Raw genomic sequence first — 25,693 nt, forward strand, 5'->3', positions numbered from 1 at the left:
TCCAGTAAACAGTGATTTATGTAGTAGTAAATATGATTAAAGGGGAGGGATTGTTTTCTATTGATCAAACAGTAAAGTAGTGGGGATTAAGTTTGTATATAAGGTCATCTACTCTCTGCACATATTTTGCTGCCAAAAATGTTTTATTTATAAAAATACCCATTTGATAGAACCTAAGTAAATGTTATTTGAACAAAATCATGGGCAACATGCAGGTTTTTTTCTTTCTTTCTTTTTTTAAACAAAGTCTACATTACTACAAAACAACAGGTATATGGATTTTATGCTCTCTGGTGTGAGTTTGAATACCTGGTATTTAAAAAATTAAACTAGCATTTAATAAGGTTGTTGTGCAATGAAAGAATGAGTCTATAAATTACAGCCAGTTCTTGCTTTATCAATGTGGCTACCCCTGAGTTGTGTAACTGGAGACAGACAGATGGAGTCAGCTCCCATTAAAACAGAGTTTCTCTCTCGGTGGACTTCTGCATTCTGGCAGATCGAGGATGGGATCTGAACAATAGCCAACAGTGATTGGCTCAAAGATAGTCTTTGCCAGTGCATTCTCATGTACTATGATGATAGGGCTGTTCCGATTCCTGTGCCTCGTTCTGTGCCTCCCTTGCTTCTCCCACTCACGTTTGCCGAGTATGTTTTAAGCCCACTGTTTTGTTCCTTGTGAACTAACTGTTTAGAGGTAAGTGAAGAGTTTGCTAAATAGGGCATTTGCCACATAATCTTTTCCTTTTCCTTACTCTTCTGCAGATGCCGATTTGAAGAGCTACCCTGAAAACTGGTGAGTGGGTTGTCCAATGCCCAATGACGATGTGCCGTCTTGGGCATTGTGTTTTTCTCTCTCTTCCTTCCCAGTGCCTCTTCTATCTGATGCACGTTCAGTTTTGCTCTTTCCTTTGGCTTCCTTTGACAGACTGTCAAGGACAGCGGAAGAAAAAATCTGATAGACGTGTGGATCAGTGCTATTACACCTGTAAGGGTTTTAGCCTCCGCTGAACCTTGAGTGCCACTCAGCGAATCCTTGCTGTCTCTCTGTCTGCTCCCTTTCTCATCTATCATGTTCTTTGTGTTTGCACGTGCTGTTCTTTCCCTGAAATGCTCTTTTAAAAGGTTTCTTTCTAGATGAAGGCTAGTCATCCTTCAAGTCTGGACTGGCTGGTACCTCAGTTTACTAAGCTTTGTAGTCTGCCTCTTGCTCCTCCATATCTCCCCTTGGCATTATCTCCAGCACAGTGAGTTTATTTCTTTGCGCTGGACTTGTGCACCATCAGCAGTGTTGCCGTTAGGTTAGGCACTACATGAAATTACTGAAGGCCATGCCCACACTTCTCGAATTGTTTCTTTGTTCATTGTGTGGCACATGGTTAACATTATACTGGATCTGCTAAATCAGTCAAGTGCCTGGAAAAAAATGTCATCCACGAAATGCTTCCTGCTAGAGGAACAAGTGCCACCATCTTACAGTTTGTCACAATGCCTTCCTGCTCATAATTATCATACTTTATTTTGAACACATCCTGAAACAGTGATAGCGTTAAGTGGCAACTAGATGGGCGAGTGAGGAAGTAGCTCAAATGATAATCTGCTTCCTTGCTTTCTGATAAGGTAATGAAACACCTTCTAGAACATATCTCGATTTTTGAAAACAGATTTCAGGTTATTGGAGCTCACAGTATCTGCATGTCGGTCCATCCACAGTTTGTTGTCATCTGCACATCGCTCATGAGCTGCCTTTGTGTTTCTTTCCCACGTTTATCATAATGTTTTGATGTTACGGTCTTTTGCCTCCTGACTGTGGATATCTTAAACATGAAATCTACAGTGCTTTTAATACCTATTTTCATCAACTACTTGCCAGCTGTTGAGACAACAGCTGACTTTTCTTCTGTAGTATAAGGGCAGAGCCTTTGCATTGGTTTACAGCTGTCAAGAGCTTCTGATTCTGCTCCCTCGCTGCCTTGAAAACCCACGTCCCTTATTACGTAAAATAGCCCAGCTGCTCTCTGGTTTTTAACAGGTGATGGGGAAGAGTTCCTGACAGAATAGTGAATATTCGGACCAATTAGAAGGGAAGCTTGGTGTTGGCTGACAGCTTAGATCAGATGTCAGGGTTGAGTTCAACCATTGCTATGCTTCCACATATTAAAAATCATTAATTGATGTTTTTATTTATAATTAAACCCACAAAGCTTAAGAGCTGCTTGTTGGTATGTGGGCAGGTTTTCTCGCTTTCATCATACATTTATTTCTATTTTCATACATCATACACATATTTTTTGGGAACTTGATAATATTGACTTTAAGACAGCTCAGACTAGTGCAGATTTAATTTTTCTTTATCCAGTGCAAAAGCGACTTGCTGTTCCCTTGCTAGGATTATATAGTTATCATTTAGCCCTTTTATAGCCCATTTTACAGTACAGCATTATTTCTTCCTAATTGAGATTTCAGTGTGTGTTGTATGACTGCTCATGGTTCAAAGTAGAAATTAGTTCTTTTCACTGTTAAGAGGATTACTAGTAGTACAGCATCAGCATCCAGCATACACTTATGGGAAAGAAATTCTTCCCAGTATATAAACCAACCCAAATTTAAAATGCTTACTGCATTAACATGTTGCCTTCTAAACAAATAATATATGTGATAATATAATGGTGTGAGATTTTCTTTATTGAAGGAAGACGCTTAAACTTACTTCTGTATGTCTAAGAAAAATTCTTACGAAAATATGTGCTTCTGGTGAATAATAAATAATCACTTTTTAAAGCTAAATTTATCTAGGCATTAATTTGGTACATGTTTTTGAGTTTGGGTTCTCAGAATAGGTCAGGTATGGGCTACATCGTGAGGTTGCAGTAGTGACCACAGCATACGAAGAGATGTTCTGTGGCAGCTCTATGATGCTTTCATAAAGAGATGTGTTCAGTGCTCTCCTGAGTGCACACCAAAATGTGTTTGTGTGATGATGATATGTGTAACATAGATTCCACAAATACCTTTTATTCTTTCTGGAAGTTCTAGAAACACCCGGTTTATCCTTGCAAGCATTTCTTTAACCAGAGACTTAATAAGAAAGGAGCCAGTAGCAGAAATATTTAAATTAATAGTATTTTTAGAGAATGTAAAGCCGTTCAGTATAAAACAGTCTGGATTGTGTTTTAAAGACACTTAAGCTACGGACAGTCTTCAAAAGGAAGATGTGGCCCCTCTATTCGAAGCCCTCTGAATGGCGTGTTGTGCAAATTCTCCCATGTGTGCAGCAGTGTGGCTCACTGAGCTGAATCAGTCACATTTGCCCATCTCTGTGTTTTAGCAGTTAGAGCAAGTGCTGTTGCAGAGTAAATTTTTTTTGTCACTCTTATAGATTTTCAGATTACCTTCTAAAGCAGACTCATGGCGAGTTGTTGAAATGCTTCATTTCAGAGAGTTGCATGTGACCAGGCATGCCTTAAATTGGAAACTTAAATTAAATTACTGCTTATGTAACATTTCTTTCCAGCGCTGAGTCTAATGTCTATTGCTTCCTGAGCACTCATCAGGGATTTTATTTCCACCGTCTTAGTCCATTTATTGTTTCTTGAAGGTAGTTTAAGAAACACATTTCACTACGGTTTTGTAATCAGTTTGACTTAACAGAAAACGTTGCGTTAATACTAAACTATCAATTGTCTCTTGGTGGAATTTGATAAGGCCTGGTTTATGGGTCCACCATACAATGTATTTATAATGGTTCTCAGCTACAATATTGAGTCAAAAATCTTAAGTACTCTCTCTATTTGGACAACTTAAATTAGCTATTTTGTGTTTGTCTAAAAATAATCTTCCTTCTTTGAGAAACCAAGCGGTTTTTCATCTGAAAGGTACACCTAATCAATTTCAAAGAGAAGAAAAAGAGAGCCTGCGTCCGTTTTGAACATTATTCCTCCTCGAAATGTTCTGAGGACTGGAATTTATTTCACGGTTGCAGCTAAGCAGGCTTCTGGGCTGAAAGGAAGGGGATGAATAGTGTCTAAATCTACTTTAGAAGAGAGCTTGTTTATCGAGCTCCACCTCATTTTCTTTTATCTGTCACTGTGTAAATAATAGGTAGAATTTCTTGGTTCATTGTATTGTACGTGCACAGCATACAGCTTAGCATCAGCTAACTGTAGCAATTTTTATTCTTCCTCGGCTTTTCTATTTTTTTCTGCACTCCCTTGCCCATCTCACCTTTCTTGCAGTGTGATCCAATCAGCGGTAGGTACTTTGAGCAGTTAGCTTCCTAATGCCTTTCACATTCACACATGTATCCTGGAAATGAAGTATGGGTCTCTTTAGGCATGAGATAAGGTGAAGTTTTCTATTGGGTATAAATAGAACTTTTTGGAGCTTGGAATATTTTGGTCAGCATTTATTACCCTGCTAAATACATTCATAAGGTTTAATTGTATCTCGTGGCACTTAGCAAACATGCAAACATATTAAGGATTGAAACAGCATGGAAATGTATTTTTGTCTTTTGGAAAAGGAAGTTCTGTAGTGGGCAGTTTTTGGATCTGTGGTGGAACCATGATCCCAGAGACGTAAACTCCAGCCTCTCCTCTTTCTCCAACATCTTTTCTGTGAGTTCCATTCTCAGCATCATAGGGTAGCTTCTGGTGTAATCACTGTCTCCTGTGCATTCGTATTTCAAGAAGGAAGCAAAACAGAGAGAAAACGGGACTATTTTACCAGCTGAATCAGGAACATTCTGTGCAACACTTAAGATAATTAACTTGGACCTCCTAATACAGCCTCACCTATCCTATGGGAGAGTGGAAGGTCTTCCTTTGGCTGAGGGTGTTGTCCACTAAATAGCAAAACATGGGGGTTGGTTATAGCCAGTTAATTAGCAATTGTGGTCCTTGCTCGAGTACTTGGTGAGTTCGTTGGGAAAGATTAGGTCCAGGTTCGGTTAGATTAGGTTAGGTCATTGCTCCTGAGCTTGATGAATACTAATCTGATTTCTCTTTCCTTTTCTTTCAACTGGACAAAACAATGTCATCCTCGTAGTTGGTGTACGAGGATTTAGGAAGATAACAATGGTTGTTTAGAAATAGTTACTTTATTATTAGAACAAGACTATCACAAAAGTCTCAAGTCTACATCTTAATGGTGATCTGCGTTATTCTGTGAATGTCTGCATTAGTGTCTAACAGGGGCTTTGCTTTGCAAGTGATACATCTGTGTCTTTTCTCTGTTCTGCAGCGTCTTATACTGTGGTGTGGTCATTTTCTTTCCTTCAAGTCATATGCACAGCTGAGAACAAGGTCTTTATCACTCTTTGATCTGAAGAAAGATTTGACAATGGAATGCCACTAAAACAATAATTGTAACTAACGGAGCAGAACGCTCTCTAGGAAAGAGTGTCAGGACCTTGGGTACGTAGCAGGGCCATGGAGCAGTTTCATCAGTTGATCTGAGGTCCTTCATCCTTCTAACATAGTGTCGTTCTAGCCCTCTTCACTCCAGCGCTTTCACATGCTCCTCACTTCTTTTGCTGTTTGGCATCTTTATATGTAGTCTGCGAGGTGGTGACGTGGTAGCTTTGACGATGCTCTTACAATTTATACCATCTCTTGCTGTTGTCTGGGATTTTCATTTGTCTTTCTTGAGTTCGAAGCCTGGCAGGTTATTCAGGTGTAACCACTTCTAGTAGATGATCCAGACAGTAAGGGAGTTTAGTGATACATTAACACGGTTGTGCACGCACACTTGTTATTTCCACATGGGCAGTTTGTTAGTAACGTTAGAGTTCCCCAATGTAACTCCAAGAATATCCTGATTCTAATATTTGTTACCTCTACCCATGAGACAACAGTGGGCACACACTCTTACAAGAACTTAGTGTTCTCATCTATAAGACAGGAATATTAACAATGTCTGTTTTGTAGGTTATACAGAGAGATATCAGGCATGTGAAGTGTGAATAGTCTATCTGGCAGATATATACATGCTATTCTACTATTGCTGCTGTTATTATTGTAGAAATGGCATAGGAAAGTAAAATGATCACGCTTTTACAAATTGCTTCATAACAAACAATCTCAAATCCCATGGGTGACACAGCACACATTTTAACATGTTCTTATGTCACGTGTGTAGAATTTCAACTATGAAGGACTTGCCATTCTTCAATGATGGGGTTGGGGACTGATGACCAGCCAATGTGTTCATATGCTCCAGAGTTCTGGGGTCCAACATCTTCTAGAGCTTTCTTTAATCGCTTGCTTGTTTCTGGGCTGCGTTGATGTACGGAGCATGCCCAGGCTGAGCTGATGAGAGTATGGACAGGAGGTCTCTCCGTGTGGTTTTGAATTCTCTCAGCTTGACATCTGTGTTTGGAAAAGGAAACATGTTGAGAGCTGTCGCTCCAGGTGACCACAGGAAAACTGCATCGTATTTGATGGCATATCGTTAGACGACTCAGAGCATCACTCCTGCCATATTTTCTTTTATAGAGCGTTCAGGGTCCTGCTCACAGAACCAGAGGAGAACACAAAAGCTGGAGTACATGAGGAGACTCTAGTATCAGATAAATGGGGATAGACCAAGGTCATACTTCGGCTCATTGTAGAAGAATGAGTGGAATAAACACTACTTAATTTGGACTTTTTCCTAAAAATTACTTTGAAAAATATCATATCCTCTATCCTCTGTTCATCTGATATAGACAGGAAGTTAGATCATTAGTGGAAAACGTAATATCAATACAGCATTTAGACTTGTTAATCTTGGGACTGTACATATTCAAATCTTGGATTATTACTCTTTTTTTACTTGAAATTTATTGTCGGTCTCATGGGAGCAGCTGTAGTTTTTACTAATGTAACTTTCTTTTCCCGAGGTTTAATGAAGAATAGGGTGCCTGTTTCTAAAATATGCAGGACAGTACCAGACATTCAAGTCCATTACAAATGTTCGTTAGCTTTAAGAAGCTGTAAACATTCTTAAAGGCTGTAAGGAAAGAAAGGAAGCATGTTATTCTTGTCACTATATTTTCTTACAATTCTTCCTCACATAATCACTATAAATGTTTACTCTAAGAATTAGAAAAACAAAAAAGAATTTTGATACATTTGTTTTATTTTTAAAACATTTCTTTTAATGCCAAATTCATTCTAATATTTTGGGATTTAACTTTTTGTATGACAGTGATTGACTGTTCTTAAGTTCTGTTAGTCAGGGTTGTAGTTATAATTCTATTCAGATGTGAGTGCCTCATTAATTTTTCAAATTGATCCTTGTTATTTATTTGGATGCTACAGCATGTCATCAAACTCAGTTAATAGCTCACTTGTTCACTCTACATTCTGGATGTTTCCTACTGGGATTTCTTAAAACTTAAAGTTAATGACCTTATTGGATGGAGTTACTGATAATTTTTTTAAACAACCCTGATATTATAGCAACAAGAGGTTTATTAAAAACTTATTGAAGACAAAAGCAGAAAACAATATATTCATTTTTTATGGCATTCTCGTTTGCTTACTAAGTCTGTTGTCTCTCTTTCTTGTTTTAAATGGAGTTAAGACACAATTGTTTGACTAGCATGCTGAATTCTGGTTTTTATTAACGGCTGATGGACTCAAGTGACCTCAAACTGGAGCATCTTGCATGAATAGGTGTCTAAATGCAATCCGGGTAGCCAGCGTAAATTTGCCTTTTCTCTGTGCCCTTCCACTCAGAGGGAGGTGAGGACGCTGAGGTCAAAGCACTTCACACATATTTCTTTAGTTACTCATTTCAGTTGGAACCCCTTACACGGGAATTTCTGTGCGCTAGCTCTGTAAATCATTGCAGAATCTCACTGATTTCTCACAACAGACCCAGACCGTCAGACAGGATTCGGAAGGTAATTGCTTCTGGATGTTTTTCTAAAGATGATTGGCAAAAATTTTGTTCTTCCCTGGCAATCAAAACCTGCCAGAACTTTGCTACTGTAGCAGAAGTATATTAATGATTGAGACATATGCACACGACTTTATTTCTTCTTGTTCCAAAAAGCTGGGTATCCCAAACTGCAGGGATTTGGTGTTTGTTTGGTTCTTACATTTGTGTTCGCACTATGAATAGCACATTCATTATCGGACTCCCTGGCTGTCTCAAACCTCATGGGTGTTTACTCAGTCTACTCATTGGGGGTAAGTAACTGGTGTTGTCTCTCCAGTGCTGAACATGATACTCATTTGCTGGAAGAAAAAAAAAAAAAAGACAGGAAAATCTTTGCACCAAAGATTTAATTCCAAGAGGGACTATTGTCTCATTTCTAAATAGGCCAGGGAATATTTTGTGCTGTAGGCTCCCCATGGGTATTCATTAAAGCTTCCTGACAGGGCTACAGGGGTGAGAGCCAAAAGAATGGAGAAAAGCCTGGTTTTGCATGGCAGAACTGTGTTTATATGCTCAGTTCACTAATATGTGTGTGCCTTTCGAGTGAATAAGTAAACACACCCTTCCCAATCAATACCACTTGGCTTAAAGATTGCTCAGCTTATTACAGAACTGTTTTGTAATTTATAACTAAGACGCGATTTGAAGATGTACCTTTAAATTCATTAATTCTTACATTTGTAGAGTTGAACAAGTTAATCTCCAAGGACTGTTGTATCTCTAGATCTCTAGACTATCTCTGACCAGATACTTTTCTAAAATTAAGCTTCTAATTCTGTTTTAACCTAGCTTAATTCAAAAAGAAAGCAGTGCTAAAAAAATGTGGCATAAACCATTGAAAGATATCATCAATATTAGTGGTTCCTAAAGGGAAGATTTTCTGCCTTCACCACTTCCTGTTCCAGCCACTGTTCAACCTCATGGTCCCTTCCCTGGCTGCAGATCACTTACACTAAGAATCTTTGCATGAAGTCCTGGCGAGGAATGTTGACTGCATCACCTTTCACTCTTGTTTCTAGAGTAGGAGCAGTCTGACCTTTGATAGGGGTGAAACTAGAATCTTGAAGCCTCAAGTATGTGCCCTGCGAATATGAGGTAACGCCTGTCTCCTGCCTCCAGACCAGTGACTGTATCTTAGACACCAAAACCACACAGCTTTCTATGAAGCATTCCCTCTATATAATGCTATTTGTCAATATTTTAAAGATTTAATAAGAGGGGGGGAAGAGAAAGCTAAAGTGAGAAAGGGGGAGAAGCGAGAAACAGGAAGACACCCAGAGAGGGGAGATAGGAGAAGCAGGGAGTCAATCCATGGATCTTTTTGCTGCATATGATATTCAGTTTTGAATCGTTGAATTGTTCCCTCGTACAGGTCCCACCCCTTGGGGATTTCCACTTACTCTGAACTGCAGAGGTGTACAAGTATGAACATGCCAGGAAACTATAATTATTCTTTGATTTTGACAAAGTCCCTTAGCAGTTAAGCAGCTGCTACCACGCTTTTTAAGTTTATGACTAATTTCCATCTCCTGAACCAACATCAGATTGACAGGCATCCAAAAGTAATTTGATCTTCTGGTCATCCACACACCTGCCACTCCTCACCTTGCAGAGTTTTGCTGTGAAGCTCTGTTTGGTACAAATTTATTGTTCTGCTGCTTCAGCCTCTTGAGTGATGGGATTAAGCAGTGTACCCTCATGCCCAACAGAATTTTTTTGTTTTACCAGCAAGTCACATTGTGTCTTGAGGAGGACCAGTCTGCCCTTTGATATGGGTGAAACTAATTCAAAGCCTCGAGTATGTACCCTGAAAGTATGAAGTAGCTCCTGCCTCCCTCCCTCCCCCGCTCTGTTTTAGCTTTGTTCCTGCTCTTGACACAATCCATGCTTTGTCATTCCTCAGCACTACTGACTTTCATTATTATCTTAATTTCTGGACCTTTGTATTGCTCCTTAGTTTTCCTTTACTTTTCATATTATGAAAGAATGGGATTCATAATATATCAAAAGTAGCTTAAAATATACCCAAAATATAGTGACCCACCCATTAAGAGGTGGTTATCGGCTGTCAGAATAACATTGTCTGCCTTCTAACCCGTGTGCTGCTGGTAGGAGTCTGGGTTGTTATACAACTGTTTCTCACATCTGTAAAATTCCTAGGCTAGAAAGTTCTCTGTTAACAGATTCACAGACTGGAACACTAGAGTTCTGGAATGATCCAGCCCATTCTTCCTTTAGTCATCTATATGTTTTATTTATAACACTATAATGAAACACCTGAAATAAAATTACATATAAGAGAAAAGTTGTGTGTGTGTGTGTGTGTGTGTGTGTGTGTATTTTGGCTTGCAGTTTGTCGTTGCCTTTTATTTTTTTATCCATGGCAGCCATCATGGTCATCATGATAGTCATGGGGATATGAATATGTTAATTTGGTGGAAGGAAGCAAGGGAGAAAGAGGAAGAGTGGGATTTCCTTATCCCCTTTGGAACTATATGCCATGTCATTAATACCTTCCTCTAGATCTCAGTATCTAAAGGTTGCAGTGTCTCCCCCACCTCTACTCTCATCAACAGTCCTAGGAGTCAGTAAATGAACTTTGGCAGATACTCTGCATACAAAGTCTAGCACAAAGGTTCATAATCTATGGGTCCTCACCTATTTGGGGTCCGTTAAACCATTTCACAGGGGTCCCATATCAGAAATCCTGCATATCAAAAATTTACATTATGGTTCATGATTCACAACAATATGAAAATTATAGTTATGAAATAACCATAAAATGTTTTTAGGGTTGCGGGTCACCACAACATGAGGAACAGTTTTAAAGGGTCAGAGCATTAGAAAGGGTAAGAACCACTGCTCTAGCACATCTGATTTGATTTCTGTGTCTTGCATCCATGTCACAGACAGCATTATTATAAACGAGCCGGCTAATTACCTCGTTGAACCTACATGGATTCTACCTTCCTTTATTTCCTGTTGTATGTATCTGACAGATTTGGAAAAGTTGGAGTTATACTTACTGATAACTTTTTTATTTTATATTCAGAGGGAGAGATGAAAACTGTTCTACTGTGTTTTCATGATGCCTACTAAACATCTTGGCTTTTGCATCAGCATTAGTGTTGCACAGAGGACTAGTGAAGGGGAAATTAGATGTTCCGATCACGTGCATGGTAGTGACACTCAGAAATGTCACTAATTATCCCAGTGCTATGCATCTATTACTTCATTTGAATTAACTGTGGCTCATGTAACCAAAACAGTATAGAGTAAACAACAAATTCTTTCCGAGAATTGTACAAACCGTCCCCTAGTAAGTTGTTATCGATACTTTTAAGACTACATGTTAAACCCTCTATTTGAAGTCATTTGAAGACTTCACTAGCCTTTCCTTTTGCAAGTTGAAAATGCAGTTGTCCACATTTAGAGGCCCTAGTTTGGTCCATGGGTTGGTCTTTTTGTGGGGCCCCTGGCAGTGGGACCAGGATCTATCCCTAATGCATGAGCTGGCCTTTTGAAGCCCATTTCTTATGGTGGAATACCATGCTCAACCTTGATACGAGAGTAGGGGACATGGAGGTGGAGGGGAGGTTGGTCCTGCTTGATATTCCAGACTTTGTTGACTGCCCACAGGAGGCCTTACCCTCCCTGAAAAGTAGATGGAGGAGGGAGAGAAAATGTAGAGGAGGAAGATACAGTGAATTGTGGTTGATATGTAAAATGAATTTTAAAAATCTAAAAAAAAAAAAAGAGCGCAAGTTCCATAAAAAAAGAAAGAAAAGCGGTTGTCTGAGTCACCCTGCATTCTTTCTTCTTACCCTCCCTCAGTGTTTCTGTACCTTCAATTTAACTTAAATTGTTGCATCTCTTTTGTATTTCCTTATAAAATTTTTCCAGTGGATAGGAGTACTTTTTTCCCTTTCTTCTAACGTACTTACTTTCTTGTGTTGTTATTCAGGTGGTCATTGTCTTTCCATAGGACAGTATAAGCATTAATTATTTTTTAGCTGCCTTTTTACACTTTGTATTATCTTAAGTTGTTAAGTCATTACTCTCAAAATGTTTATGCCTTTTTTATTCTGTATAAGTTTGACCATTGCCCCAAGCTGTAATACTGTTTTAAAAATTTTAAAGTTTAGCTGGTAAAGAATTTAGTAGTAAATTCAGAACTGACTACACTTTAAGAAAACTGAGAGTTTTTCTTTTCTGCATTACTAATAAAATTGACATCATTTTTCCACCTCATATATGAGTCAATAAAAATGTTTGGCATTCTTAAGAATGCCTTTTTAAATCTTTTCAATGATTGGCTTTCTATTTTTTGTATTGGATATGATGATTTAGTGAATAAAATATTAACATGGAAAGAAACATTTCACTTTGCTTAGTCAATGATTCACTTTATGTTAAAATTTCTAATCCATTAAATACAGACTTGAAATAAGCTGACTTTATATATTCAGAGGAAGACTGAGGACATCAAAGATTAAAATCACACTTTGAACATGCAAAGCCAGTGAATTTTGAAGCATATCTGACTGTCTGTAGTTTCATATTTTATCATTGTTATTCATGGATAAAGAATTTGTCTTTGTAAAGCTAAATTCAATATCACTATCACAAAGTGTATAACATTGTTGTGATTCCCTCATTTCTTATGCTTGATATCTTTTATCCATATCAAACACACACACACCGCAAACTTTAGCATCAATCAACACATTAAAATTTATAATACCATATTTTGAAGCTGAGCACGAAAGTGTCAAGAAAATCTTCGTATACATTCCATAAACCCAATGAAAGTTTTCCCAAGAGTTCTTAGAAGCACGTTCATTGTCAAATACATTCATTGCTTTTATTTCCTTTTCCAATATCTTGAGTTCCTAAGGATTAAAATGTGGTATTTTTATTAAATCCATATTCCAAAGTTGATCACTGACATACTTCCCCTCCTGTGACTAATATCCTTGTAGTCCATGATAGATCACAATGGCATGAAACTGATCTTATTCCAAAACGTAAAAAAGTCCTGTTAGTTCCATGTTTGGGGAGAAAAAAGTGAACAATGATTTAAAACAAAAGTTTGCGTGTTTGTCATTTCTAACTAGTGCTGTGTATCATTCCATGTTTCGAACTGTCCTTTGATAACAATTATATGTTGTATGGACAGATGAGATCATTAAGTTCATGAATCAAGTATCTATTTACAAAAATAGGATTTTCTAGGCAGTTGACATAGTGAACGTGGTAGTGCCAGAAAAGTATGCTCTGGGTGACTCTTTAAGAGGAAAAAAGACAAGTGTTAAAATCTAATTCCCCCAGAAGTTCACTTTGTCTTTTAACTTTGAAATAAAAGTCCACTAAAACACGATAATGTTATTGTATCTTCATCACCTTATATGAAATTCAAAATTAAAGATCATTTCATCTATCTTTCCTGAAATTTAAAGCTATGCCTATCTTATTAATATGACCAATCACACGTCCCCAATGAGCTGGGTTTATTTGAAAACTGATTCATACTGTGTGTATTCCAATAGCATCCAGCACCATATTCCTCTCACTGTCATAATCTCATTTAAGAAGTCAAAATGACTGGCAGGAGAGTGTTAAAGAAAATCAGCACCACTCAGAGTTAGTTAAACCTGTTCATGTTTCCAGGCAAACGAAGCACAGTACATTTTTTCCCTTTGTCTAGAATTTTGCATTGTTTTAACAATATTTGTGTGGCATGAAGTCTCATGGTACTGAGAGACCGTCCTGCATTCAACTTTGAAATCCTCAAAAAATGACTTATTGAAATGAGAAAAAGTAGGAATGTTTGCATTGCATCTTTCTCTAAGATTTGCTCATTTTTTTTTCTTTGAACTTGTTCATGTGCTAAAACACTACACTCCGTTGGAAATGTTGGAAATTCTGTTATCCAGTGATGCAAATCAGTGCAGACTCTAGTAGGCTTCCCTGGCCCAGCCGTGTGACATATTAGATTTCCCTTTCCAACAGTTTCAAAAACCATTACTTTATGACTCAATTTGGAAAACATTTGAATAAATATTTGATAGCTAAGGCTATACTTGAGGCTTCAGAGACTTGCAAAGAAGTATAAAAAGGGAACTTCAAATTTTTCTTGTATCTATGGGACATTTATGATTGTCAAAATCTATGATAAGCATGCCATATACATTACCGTATATGGGAACAGGGAGTAGGAAGCAGTACTGGTTTAGATAGTTGAAGATGGTTTGCTGGATAAGAAACCACCAAAGATACAAAAGGATTGCAGAGTATCTGAGGCATAGTAATTTGGTGGTTTCACATGAGTTAGAGGTAAGTACAGATAAAAGCTATAATGAACTCTGCATACTTTACTGTCTTCATGTAGTGAAACATTTAATCAAGACATTTTAAAGTGTAGAAAACTGTGTATTGCTATTTTCTTCTTCAGTTGGCAGTATTATATTCACATATTCATAAATAATAGCATAAATTTAGAGTAAAGAGTATAGCTTATGTTAGAAGTCGACTGTAATAGGAATATCAGAGTCTTACAATACTTGGTGTAGCCTTAAATATTACTTTGGAAACTGCATGTTTCTGACTTTGAAAGAGCTATTTAATTTTACTTTCTTTACATATCCATACATGTGACTATCAGAAGGGTTATAGAAAGTTTAAACAACTATAAAGTTTAAACAAACTGCACTGGAAGTGTTGGGCAGAATAGATTTCGGCACATATAAATTTGACTGACTTGAACTCAAATCTGCTTAGGAATTTTCTAATATTACACAATTGAATCATATGTTTATTCATATTTAAGAGAAAAGTACAGAAATGTATTGATTAACTAAGGTGATTTAAGGACTCAACTTATTGATATATTGAAGTTGATGGGGTATATATATTGTGGTTCTGAAGGAAAGGCGAATGATTAAAGAATTATGATCAAATACAACACATAACATGGTGTCACTGAACTGTATTTGCAAGGACATCTAAACCTACCAGAACACAACATAACTTTTTGGGAGAATGGGTATTTATAGTGGGTCCTGAAAGACTGTATGGAGGTGGAAGGGAACACTTGTGAAGATCCAAAACTCAGATACCAGTCATTCAAAATACTGAGTTCAGCCAGACTGGACATCAAACTTCAGGAGAAGGTAGAGATGCTAGGGAAAGATACAACATAGATGAGGAAAGGACTTGGTGTGGCATAATTAGAAGTTTGACTTTTAGCATCATTCTGTGTTGAAGGTGGTACCCTGGAATGAAGACTTACCTGTGAAGACTGTATTTAATATAAACAGCTAAAGCAATTTTTTAATCTGTATCACACCATGTGATATGACTGGTGGTCTTTGAGTACAATATTTTTCTTTTCTTTCTTATACATTGTGCATACATTATACATATATAAAGTAGTTTACATGTCTTAATGTATTTGGTATGAAATCCAGTATGCTCAGTGTCTGAATAGCTTTACTAGATAACTGTTTCTCTGTAAATGTTACTTTTATCTTATTTATGTTTTAAACTCCCTACCATGTTATTCTTTAGGCCACTCATTTTTTTTTTTTAAATGGCGACATTTACTTTTACATTCTATGAGCAGTGCGTTAGTCATAAGCCTTGTTGGGTCTTATGCTAAACTGAGCTTGTGTGGGAAGGCAGCCAGAACTCTGGCTTCTCACCATCATCTTCCCTCTTCTGAGCTCTGACCTGTATGTACATAGTCACACTTACTCTATAGCAATTAGTGGTAAGAGAATTTTCCTTCAGAAAAAAAAACAGGATTGAACACTTTGATTTCCTATTTCTAGTTTCATTTTAATTATACATTTCTACCACTTCATCAGAGAACCAAAAACTCCTGTCTTTTTTTGACTTTGAATAATGTGGAATGACTTGATTATTTTTGTCTTTTGATGAATTTATAGCTTTCATTAAAAATAAAAAAACTGTTGAAAAATCAGTCATCAGAAATATCTTTAAAAATATTTCTTATCCAATCATGAGCATATTAATTCTCAGAAGGAGTTTTTCGAAATAATGTACATTTATATTGTAAAATTTGCATATTTAGATGAGTTTGGACTGTAGGATAAATATGAAACAACACTTTTGATATTTAAAAACTATTAAATGAAGTCTTGAAAAAATTTAGTCATTTATGAGAAATTGCTAAATTAAGTTATACAAATGTAAAGTCATTGACAAAACAATTCTTTTTGTTCTTTTCTGCTGTATGTTTCCTACTTAGGTTTGATAGCATTATCAAATGAAAAAAAATTGAATGGACTTTACAATATGTAAAATATTCAATAAAAATTAGCGTTGCTATAAACAGAAATCTAATTTACTCAGCTAAAATTCAAAGAAATGTTTAAATTCAATAGCTTTCAAACTCTTAGGCTGTGTCAAAGTTGAGAGTCCCGGTGGTTGGGACTTAATCCTTTTAATAGCTGTAGCTGGTCATCAATTACAGAGTCGTTATTGTTAGTTGAGTAGACTTGGGGAAATGTTTTACAATGACTAAGCCCAGAGAAAGAGGAAAAGCATCCATCCTTCTTAATCTTACTCATTTGACTGGCCTTGTCTGTACTCTGTTTTCAACGAAATGCCTTACTGAAATGACGCATAGTGTGACTGTGAGACTGCCTGTAGTATGCCACTCTGGTTATTTCGGTTAGTCATTTCACATTGTGTACACCAGAATGAGGGACATTATTCTCCAAATGAACTGCGAGAGTTTCTGGGATGGACCAAGTAGCACAGTCAGCATAAAGACAACAGCAAACAGCGGATGTGCTGGTTTCATTGCTGTGGGTAAAATAGACGAGGATATTAAATGTCAGTTTTGTGTCAGTTTTCTCAGTTCTTCCAGGTTAATTAGTTAATTGTGATAGTTTCTAAATAAATAGAAGTCATTTTTGTAGACTGTTCAAATACATAAATCTTGTGGAGTGTCTTTATGCCAGGGGGGAACTAGATTTTTTTAGGAAATTTTCACAGTAGTAGCAGATGCTCTTGCTCTAGCCAGTGTTAAGAACTAAACCGCCCCATAAATAATTGTGGTTGGTTTCTACCTTTCATTTTATTCAGCCTAATAACAAGTATTGCTCTATAGATAATTGTTGATGGTCGCAGACTCTGCTTTCATTCAATTAAGCTGGTAACCTTTTCAAGAAACTGCCTGGGAGAAAGCCAAGAATTTCAGTCAACTGATTTTTTTTTTCAGGGAGCTGAACTGAAATCATCTTCGCCTAGAAAATGTTCCATGTAGGCCACAGCTGCGTTAATTAACCTTTTATTAAACCACCCTCCTTACAGTCAGAATCCCAGATAGCCAGATGTAGTAAAGAACCAAAATCTAGACTTAGATTTTGCTCAGAGTAATTACACTCTTTGAAAGATGTAATAAAAGAAGGCCTTTGAGACAGATGAATTCTGAGGGATGCTGTGTGCCGAACATGGAAATTCAGATTCTTTTCTTGTTTTCTTTTCTACACTTATGTCCCTGTACATACAATAAAATTAAATCCAATGCATATTACATAAAGTTGTACTTTCTGTGTCAAGGTGCTAATTCATGAGGGCAGGTATTGTTCATGGAAAGCGTTAGGAAATGTGATCAAGTACACTATTTTCTAATAAATTGGAGAATGATCATCTAGAGTTATGTACCTTACCTAGGGTGAATAGTACAAGTGCTGAAAAGAAAAGTGTTTATCTTTTGCATTATCTAGAATGTGGAGGGAGAAAAAAAAGCCTCTGGAGTAAATACTAGAAATAGCTAGAATGGGCACTGTGGTGAGTCTGGATAATCGTGCCGTTAGTCAAGCTGTCTCACTCTGCATAGCTATAGCCAGCCATCTGAAAAACCTTACCTTTCATCAAAAATAAATGGCAAGAAAGTATTCAGACTGCAGGATTTTCACATCTAAATGCAGAAAAACTGAGAGAAGTCTGAAAGACACAAAACCTGCTCATTTTGGGGACATGAGCATATCTAAGGTTTACTGTGTTTGTCTGTCACTTGTGAGGTCCTGATGTTGATCCACAGCCACACAAAAAGTACAAACGAGGCAAAAAAAAAGTCATGCGTTTTGAGTACTGGTATCAGTACTACTTGAAGTACAAACTACTTGAAATGGGTTTTATTATTTGTGTCAACTTGATTAATATCTGTAAATGGAAGTTTCTGTCCTGCCTGGTCCCATAACCGTTCAGTCCCAGAGCAACACACAGAGGCTTACGTTAATTAATTAAGCTATTTGGCCTATTGTTCAAGCTTATTGCTAACTAACTCTTACAACTTAAATTAACCCGTAATTCTTTTCTATGTTGAACCATACGGCTTGGTACGTTTTCTCAGTGACGGATTCTCATCTTGCTTCCTCTGTCTGCTTCTGAATGATGACTGCATGCATCTCTGCCTTTCTTTCTCCCAGAATTCTCTTAGCCTGGTTAGCCCACCTATACTTTCTGCCTAGCTACTGGCCAACCAGCGTTTTATTAAACCAACACTAATAACAAATCTTTACAGTGTAGAAAAGCATTATCCCACAGCAAATATTTCAGAATCTCTGAGAAATTAGAATCTGCCAAGGAAAAGCTTTCTGAAAACTAATAGTGAATATTGGACTTTGGTTAAGCTTTCTGAAAACTAATAGTGAATATTGGACTTTGGTTAAAAAAAAAAAAGCTTTCTTATCTGCTAATGGCCTTTATCATCTTGTGCACAATTCAGATCCGTGCACATAGTTTTGATTCATTGACTTTTTTCTTGCATTGTGGCAGGAACTGCATGTGCCCAATTCTTCTGGCTTAGAATTTTATATTTTTAAACTCCATGCTATAATAACAGGAGTTACTTTTTATCTCTTTGGTCCAATTAGTAGGAGAGTAGTTAAGTACAGGGGCTTGGCACTGCAGGAGAAGAATGTAGTGGGGTTATTTTGTATTGTAAGCCACCTTCAATTGGCCTAGGTAAAAATCTGTATATAATCAAGACTAAAGAATGCACACTCTTAAGTAATTTTCTGAGAGCAGAAAAAAATGAGATACCTGGCTAACATGGACTAGTTTTAAAATTTATGGCCTTGTCCAATGATGAATAACTGAAAGTTCTGAGCTGAGCTGGTTTATTGGATAAAAGCATCACACCATGTTTTGGAGGTCAGTTACTTCCAGAAAGTGGGAGACCCTGGCACAAAATGTAAGATAATGTGCAAAATTAGCTTCAATTGTTGACTTTGTAACCTTCGATCCAATTTAAGCATTACAAATTACAGTCTTTAAAATTTGCATTTTGGAATATATCTCTTCCTTCTACCTTTCAAAATGAATATATCAATATGCATTGATATTTTATAAAAATTTCCTGTAATTGTATGAATTTAATATGAAATCCTGACATGTAGACTTATACATTTAATTAAAGCCTTTATGTATCTCTAGAATTTTTATTCAGGCAGATAAAACTTGATAGCAAGCTCAACAGTAACATTTGCTACTTTAGACAACGTAACTATCATGATTCTAATATATGATGATACATTAGAATATATATTAGAATATATGAATATATCCTAATAATAATCTATATATGATTCTGGATTTGGAGGCTGTATGACCTTCCTGCTTCCTCTAGTCACCTACACTATTACACAGTAGGGGGTTATCTTAAGGGTTTTTCTGAACCTAGATTTGGATCTTCATTTCATGAAGGCCAGAGCCTTATCATCTAAACTTTACTAAGATTTAAAATATTCTAATTTTTAGAATGTTAGAGCTGGAGGGGTGGCTCGGAGGTTAACAACACTTGTTACTCTTCTAGAGGACCTGAGTTCAGTTCCCAGCATCTGCATCGTGGCTCACAAACATCCATAAGCCTTGTTCCAGGGGATCTGATACCTTCTACCCTTTCTTGGAATGTGGTACACATACTATGTGCAAAACTCTCATACACATAAAATTAATAAATATTTCAAAATGCACTTAGTCAAATTTGTTCATACATGCTCATGAGGTGGAGCCAGCCTGACTTTTATTTGGAACGCTTTAATAGGAGAGGGAGGCGCTAGCATTTAAGAAAAAACTATTCCGTTTTGACATGATTTCTGTCGGAGATAGAGAACTTTCTTTCATATATTGCACTGATTCACTGTACACTTATCTGATATTTATGGGCAGAACTTGTGGGTAGAAAATATTCTTCTGTGGCCTCCATTGAGGTTTGTGGATTTTTAGACATGAAAGAATACAGGAGTAAGAATTTGGAGGGTGTGATTTTCTAATTTTAATAATTAAGAGTTTAATGTTGTCCTTTATTCTTTAAAATGTATTTTAAACCAGAGGCACACATCTTTATGAATCTAAATTAGAAGAGCTCAGTACCTGCAGGAACCTAGGTATAAGCCGCTGATGTCATGATAGTTAAGAATTAAACCATAGAAAGTTTAGTGAAGAGTTAGTATTCATAATTACCATTTTCATGATTAAAATGTACTGGGATAATAATAAATGCATTTCAACCTCATTTTGAATTAAGATTTTCTTAAATATTCCTAACATGTGCACCATGGCATGTGGGTACCTCCCCAATGAAAAAAATAAATAAATGCAAAAGAAATTTACAATAGGGAGACTCAAACCAGCTCAATAAATGAAGTAATTTATAGTTCTAGGTAGAAATTTATACTTAACTCTACCGGAATGTATTATTAATAATCTTTCCTATAAACAATATCCAGTGTATAATAAATTGCTAGACTGTACTACATATGTCATCCCTCAGCATTTAATGTTTTTTTCTTAGGAAGGTCACAGCCTCAGACTAGCAGAAGTAAAAGCCTCACGTGCTAACCTGTGTCTCTGCAGTGTTAAGTCGCAAATGCAAGTACTCGCCACACCTCTACACCTTCCCGGGCTGTGAGACTGGCTGAATTGCAGAAGCCTCTCTCTCTCATTTCTTGCTTTTGCATTTGCTTGGGGACTTGGGCTGTCCTGAGTTTGATTATATGTCAGTGTTCTCGTGCTTGATTTGCTTTTAGTTTACTCAAATGCTGTCCTCGGCATGACAGCACAGATTTAAGTGGACTTTTGAGATGAGAAGGTGTTTCAGCAGAGATGCTGCCATTGTGTGATAACAGAGTTAGGAATGTAAAAAAAAAATAATAAAGGTTCTTCCACTCTTTTTCCTTCTTCTCTGTGACTGGCTTATGAAAACCTGTGGACATCTCAGTCAAAAGGCTCACTTGCAGCTTTCCCTAGCCTCAGACTTCCACCTTTGTATCATAGCAGAATCCAGCACTTCCTCTCAAAAGAGTCCTCTCTCATCTAGCTGGCTCATGGAGCTAAGTAGATATTTTTCTGTGCTATTTTTGCCTGAGTCCTAATAAAGCTTAAGAATTTCTTGGACCAGAATTGTTCATCTGACATGGATAGGGTGTTTTGAATAAGTTATTAATCTATCTTAATTTCTTCTAGTAATGGTATATGCAAAATTTTTTTAATACCTGGTTGCTGATATAACTCATTGTTGCTTTTAAGCTATGAAAAACAAATGACCAAATTTCAGGGAAGACAAAAAACTACTTTGTTTTCAGCGAGTAAGATGTGTTTTGAGAGTGCTTTGAAAGTGGGTAATTTTGTCAGTTCTTTCATTATTTGCCCTTTAAACTCGGAGCTTTAAGGAGAAACTAGAAAGCGATAGTGTATCCACTCTTCCTTGAGCATCCAGACAGTATCTTGTTCAATTAAAAATTCTTGTTAGGTCAGACATAATGGATTCTTGTTGTTACTTTAGTATTTATTCAATGAAAGAGATCAATACTTTTGTCCCCAAGGGAGCTGCAATGATAAGAGACTGTGCAGTGAGTCTCTCTGTTCATTACAGACTGTGGGCTGGCAGCTGCAGAGTATGGTGCTATGTGTAAGTCTATGTAGAACATCAAGGTGGACTGATAATTCAGACTTTCTTTTCTTGTCTGCAGTAGGACATGAGCTCTGTTGGTAGTGTTTTCCATTCTCCTTACTCTTCTCTTACACATACATTTTTTTCTTTCCTTTCTTTTTTGTTTTTATTTCTTTTTTTTAAAGAAAGGACTTTTAAAAGGGACTGATGTTAATCTGGTTCTGATTTTGAGACATTTGACCAACATGTTCTTGAACCCACTTGCAGAATTCTGAGTTGAATAGGTTAAATCTCATCATGGAGCTTTGCAGACCGTCTGTACCACATGGGTAGAAAACATGATCATTCTTCATTATCATCTTTGCCAAGTTTTAAATGTGTCTGTGTTTAAATTTAATGAAACTGATTTGGGATTTTTCTGAAGCAGGGCATTAAATAAAGCCATAATAAAATCTACTTTGCTTTGCGGCTTTAGATACTTTCCAAACATGGCCTAATGCTTGCTCCAAGTAATAGTGTCATATGCAGAACAAGCTGTCAGATTCAACTAACTCTAGATTTAGTTAGAGCTATTTAAAAAAAAAAATAAACCAAGATGCAAGTCCCAGCCTCCCTTCCAGCAAAACCTTACATGAACCATCACATTGAATCTCAAAGATGATTTATAAACTTGCCACTGTAATTCATCTGAATAAAAGATCTGAATCAGATGGTAGATTTGAAAGGTGACATTAACCTTTATAAATCATTTAATTTTCTCTCTTGTTTAACAGATGAAGAATCTGAGACAAAGAAAAATTACACATCAAGCTGACGTTAGAAAAACCTGTTCTTTCAACTTTCAGCCTTCCTTTCAAAATACATGTCAGAGAGGCTGTTCTGTGTATAAGAAACAATCATTGTTTTTAATTTTTTTACATAAGGAGATTCACTTTCAGGTCCTAGTTTACACATGACCACAAGACCAGCCATTTAGAACGGTGTGATTTGAAAAAGAAATAAAATTCAAAGAAACACAATCACTTTAAAGGTTATAATAGCCAAAGGTTAAATGCCGGAGATTCAGAAGTAAGAGTTACAACTCTCAAAGCTAAATTTAGGACTGTACACTCATGAGTACAAGGACAATGTCTACTTTTGTGTTTTTAGGAAAGAAAAGCCTTCAGGTTACAATACCAGATATTGTTGCTGGGATGAAATAATTGCATTTATACATTCTAAGAATTTTTTGACAATACCTCTATGAGGATCATAAATACCTGGAAAAAATTAATAGTATCTGTACTGCCTTACAGTTAATACACTGTTTACTTGAAATCAGACGTTCCTAGAGCCGCAGATGTATCTGATCACAAGGTTCTAAGCATATTAGGAGTGATTACGATACTTCAGACTACATTAGAGGGGAAAAGGTGCGAGATGTGGAAGGAATCGCAGTTGCTGTCAGGAAATTAATACTGCCAGGAGTGTGCTTATGTTATTGCTGTCAAAGGTAGAGCAGATATAAGTGCAGTGAACTAATGGAAAATGTCCTAACACCTGCCTTTCATGGAGGCGGATGTAGTAAGCAAGAATTCCCTTAGGAACCAGAGTCCGGGGCTTAGCTTGCTCCAAGCACCTGATTTTCTTCTTATGAGTTTCTTCATCATTCCCAGCATGGTTTCCTGTCCTGTCAAAGGGCTAGGCCTGGAGCTTCCTGGTAGAGCTCCTGCCTAGCTCATGTGAGGTGAGGCCCTAGGTTCAGGCAACAGTGCTGAAGAAGAAAAGAAGAAGAAGAAACTATAATCGTTATTCATGTTTCATAGTTTTGGAAAACATGATCAAAATTTACTTTACAAGCCTATTCAATTCAGACATTCAGAAAATTATTTATTTGTGTGATACACACATTCCTTAGGAAGCAGACCTGAGTAGACACTAAAGAAGAAGACAGCAAGTGGTGGGGGTTCCTGAATGCCTTTTACATTTTAAGCACAGGTTTTAGAATGATGTTTTATATCTTAATAAAGCAGAGAGAGACCTACCTGAAGTGGTAGAAATAGTATTCAAATTCAGGTCTTCAGAGCCTTGGTCATAACAGAAACACAAATGACTTGTGACCAAGAAGTCAAAATAAGATTGTGAATTTTATATAAACACTACTCCCCTGCTCTTCACAGTGGTGTAGATCTGCTTAAGGCATTGCTCTTCCTGTTTTAATGAAAATGAATGTTTTCATAGTTTTAAAAAATATTTAATCTCACATGAGATTTTGCAGTGTTATTGGCAATGTCTGTAGGGCTTTTCTAATGAAGAATAACAGCATTAAAATTCTTAAGTCGTTTAGTTTTAACATAACAGAAAAAAAAACCCAAAATGAAACCTATCCTGTGGTATGTCCATATGAAGTAGTCCTTTTTAAGACATGATGTGGCATCGAACAACAACCATAAATTTTACTAGTAGAGGTTGAAATGGACAGGGGAATTCCGACACTCCAGAGACGTTAAACTAAAGTAGATTATGCCTTGCTTTTCTGATTTTTGTGTGTGTGTGATGATCAGAAGCAGAATTCCTGGCTCCCAGAATTAATCACTGAGCTTCCTCAGAACTGGTATGGAGAGCTATAGTTCATCACTTGAAGAGTAGATTCTTTTCCTATGTTACAAAATGCCTTACAGTGTTCTTGTTAGCTAGAAAAGAGGAGAGATTCCTATTTAGGGCCGTCAATGTCATCAGTGGAAAAATGGGTGGTGTGCAAACAAGGACGTCAGATTTACAGACATGCTGTGCATTTGTGTGATGGTTTAAGGAAAAATAGCAAGAACAGAGCTTTAAATGTATTAAATTTATTTGCAAGTGGCAATATTTTACTTGTTAAGTGTTTGCTACTTATTGAGTGAGTTCACGGCTCCATGAGAATGAGAGCTGCTGGGAGAGGGAAAGTGAGTTTGCTTCAGTAGCGTGAGACTGCACATGGCAAGCGCTCACCAGGGCAATTCCCACTCTCAGCAGTAGTTTGTTACCAGAAATTGGACTTCATACCTCTTGGCGCCCTCCTTCTTTTTCTTCTGTTTTTAAGATAGAGAAAGAACATGACAGTGAGGACATTAGAAAGACTGTAATAAAAAATATATTGTATGAAATTGCAAAAGAATAAATCCAACACGCACACACAGACACACACACACACACATATATATATGATATTTGAAATTATGCAAAATACTTGATTTCTCATAAGTTGTGAAAAAGGTACAGAACACTGAAATATTTTATGTCACCAGCTATTCTAATTCACTCGTGTTAAAGGAGTGTTTCTACCGGGTTATTTTTTTAAGGTAGGGCTTATGATTCTGAGTTTAAAATTTAATATATCCATATTTGGAATTTAGTGCAAACTGAAATTTTTAATGAAAAAAATCAATATGTTCAGATGCTATTAGTTTAAAAGAAAGAAATCAATTCCTCACATTTTAAGTGAAATTAACAAACTTGTAAGTTAAAATTGCATCACTTATTACACAAATCCCTGTATCTATGTATGCCCTACAATCTATTTAAAGAAAATTATATGACAGATTTATGACAGATTTTATTTTTATGAAAAAAGCACAGTTGTGGTTTTTATTAATAAGCAATGCCTTCTTCCAAAATTTCATAGGCAGGTTGGATCTACTTCTCTGACCTCTGTGAAGTATCTACACTTGGAGACTAACTCAAGTCAATACTAATTTATCTATTCCATTGAAAAAAGTTAAATTTAGAATTGAAATCTAGGTTTTGGATAACTGACGGTTTTATTGTTTGCTTTTCTCACTACTATGATAAACTACTTGAATGTTGGACGTCCAGGAC

The 25,693-nt window shown here is 36.7% G+C and overlaps 1 protein-coding gene across 5 annotated transcripts in view; it reads left to right on the forward strand.

The window, feature by feature from the left end:
- Adgrl3 (adhesion G protein-coupled receptor L3) overlaps nt 1-25,693 on the forward strand; it is a 734,036-nt gene that overhangs the window by 45,888 nt on the left and 662,455 nt on the right. For 4 of the 5 annotated variants that reach the window (XM_050149593.1, XM_050149588.1, XM_050149591.1 and 1 more), the window contains exon 2: nt 766-796. The exons of the other annotated variant lie outside the window; for it this stretch is intronic. The gene's annotated coding sequence lies outside the window, so the exon portion shown is untranslated. The remainder of the gene's footprint in view (nt 1-765; nt 797-25,693) is intronic. 5 annotated transcript variants of the gene reach the window in all.

The sequence above is a fragment of the Alexandromys fortis genome, unplaced genomic scaffold (genome assembly GCF_014885135.2).
Source record: "Alexandromys fortis isolate MF-2015 unplaced genomic scaffold, M_Fortis_MF-2015_v1.1 scaffold_0, whole genome shotgun sequence".
NCBI classification, from domain to species: Eukaryota; Metazoa; Chordata; class Mammalia; order Rodentia; family Cricetidae; genus Alexandromys; species Alexandromys fortis.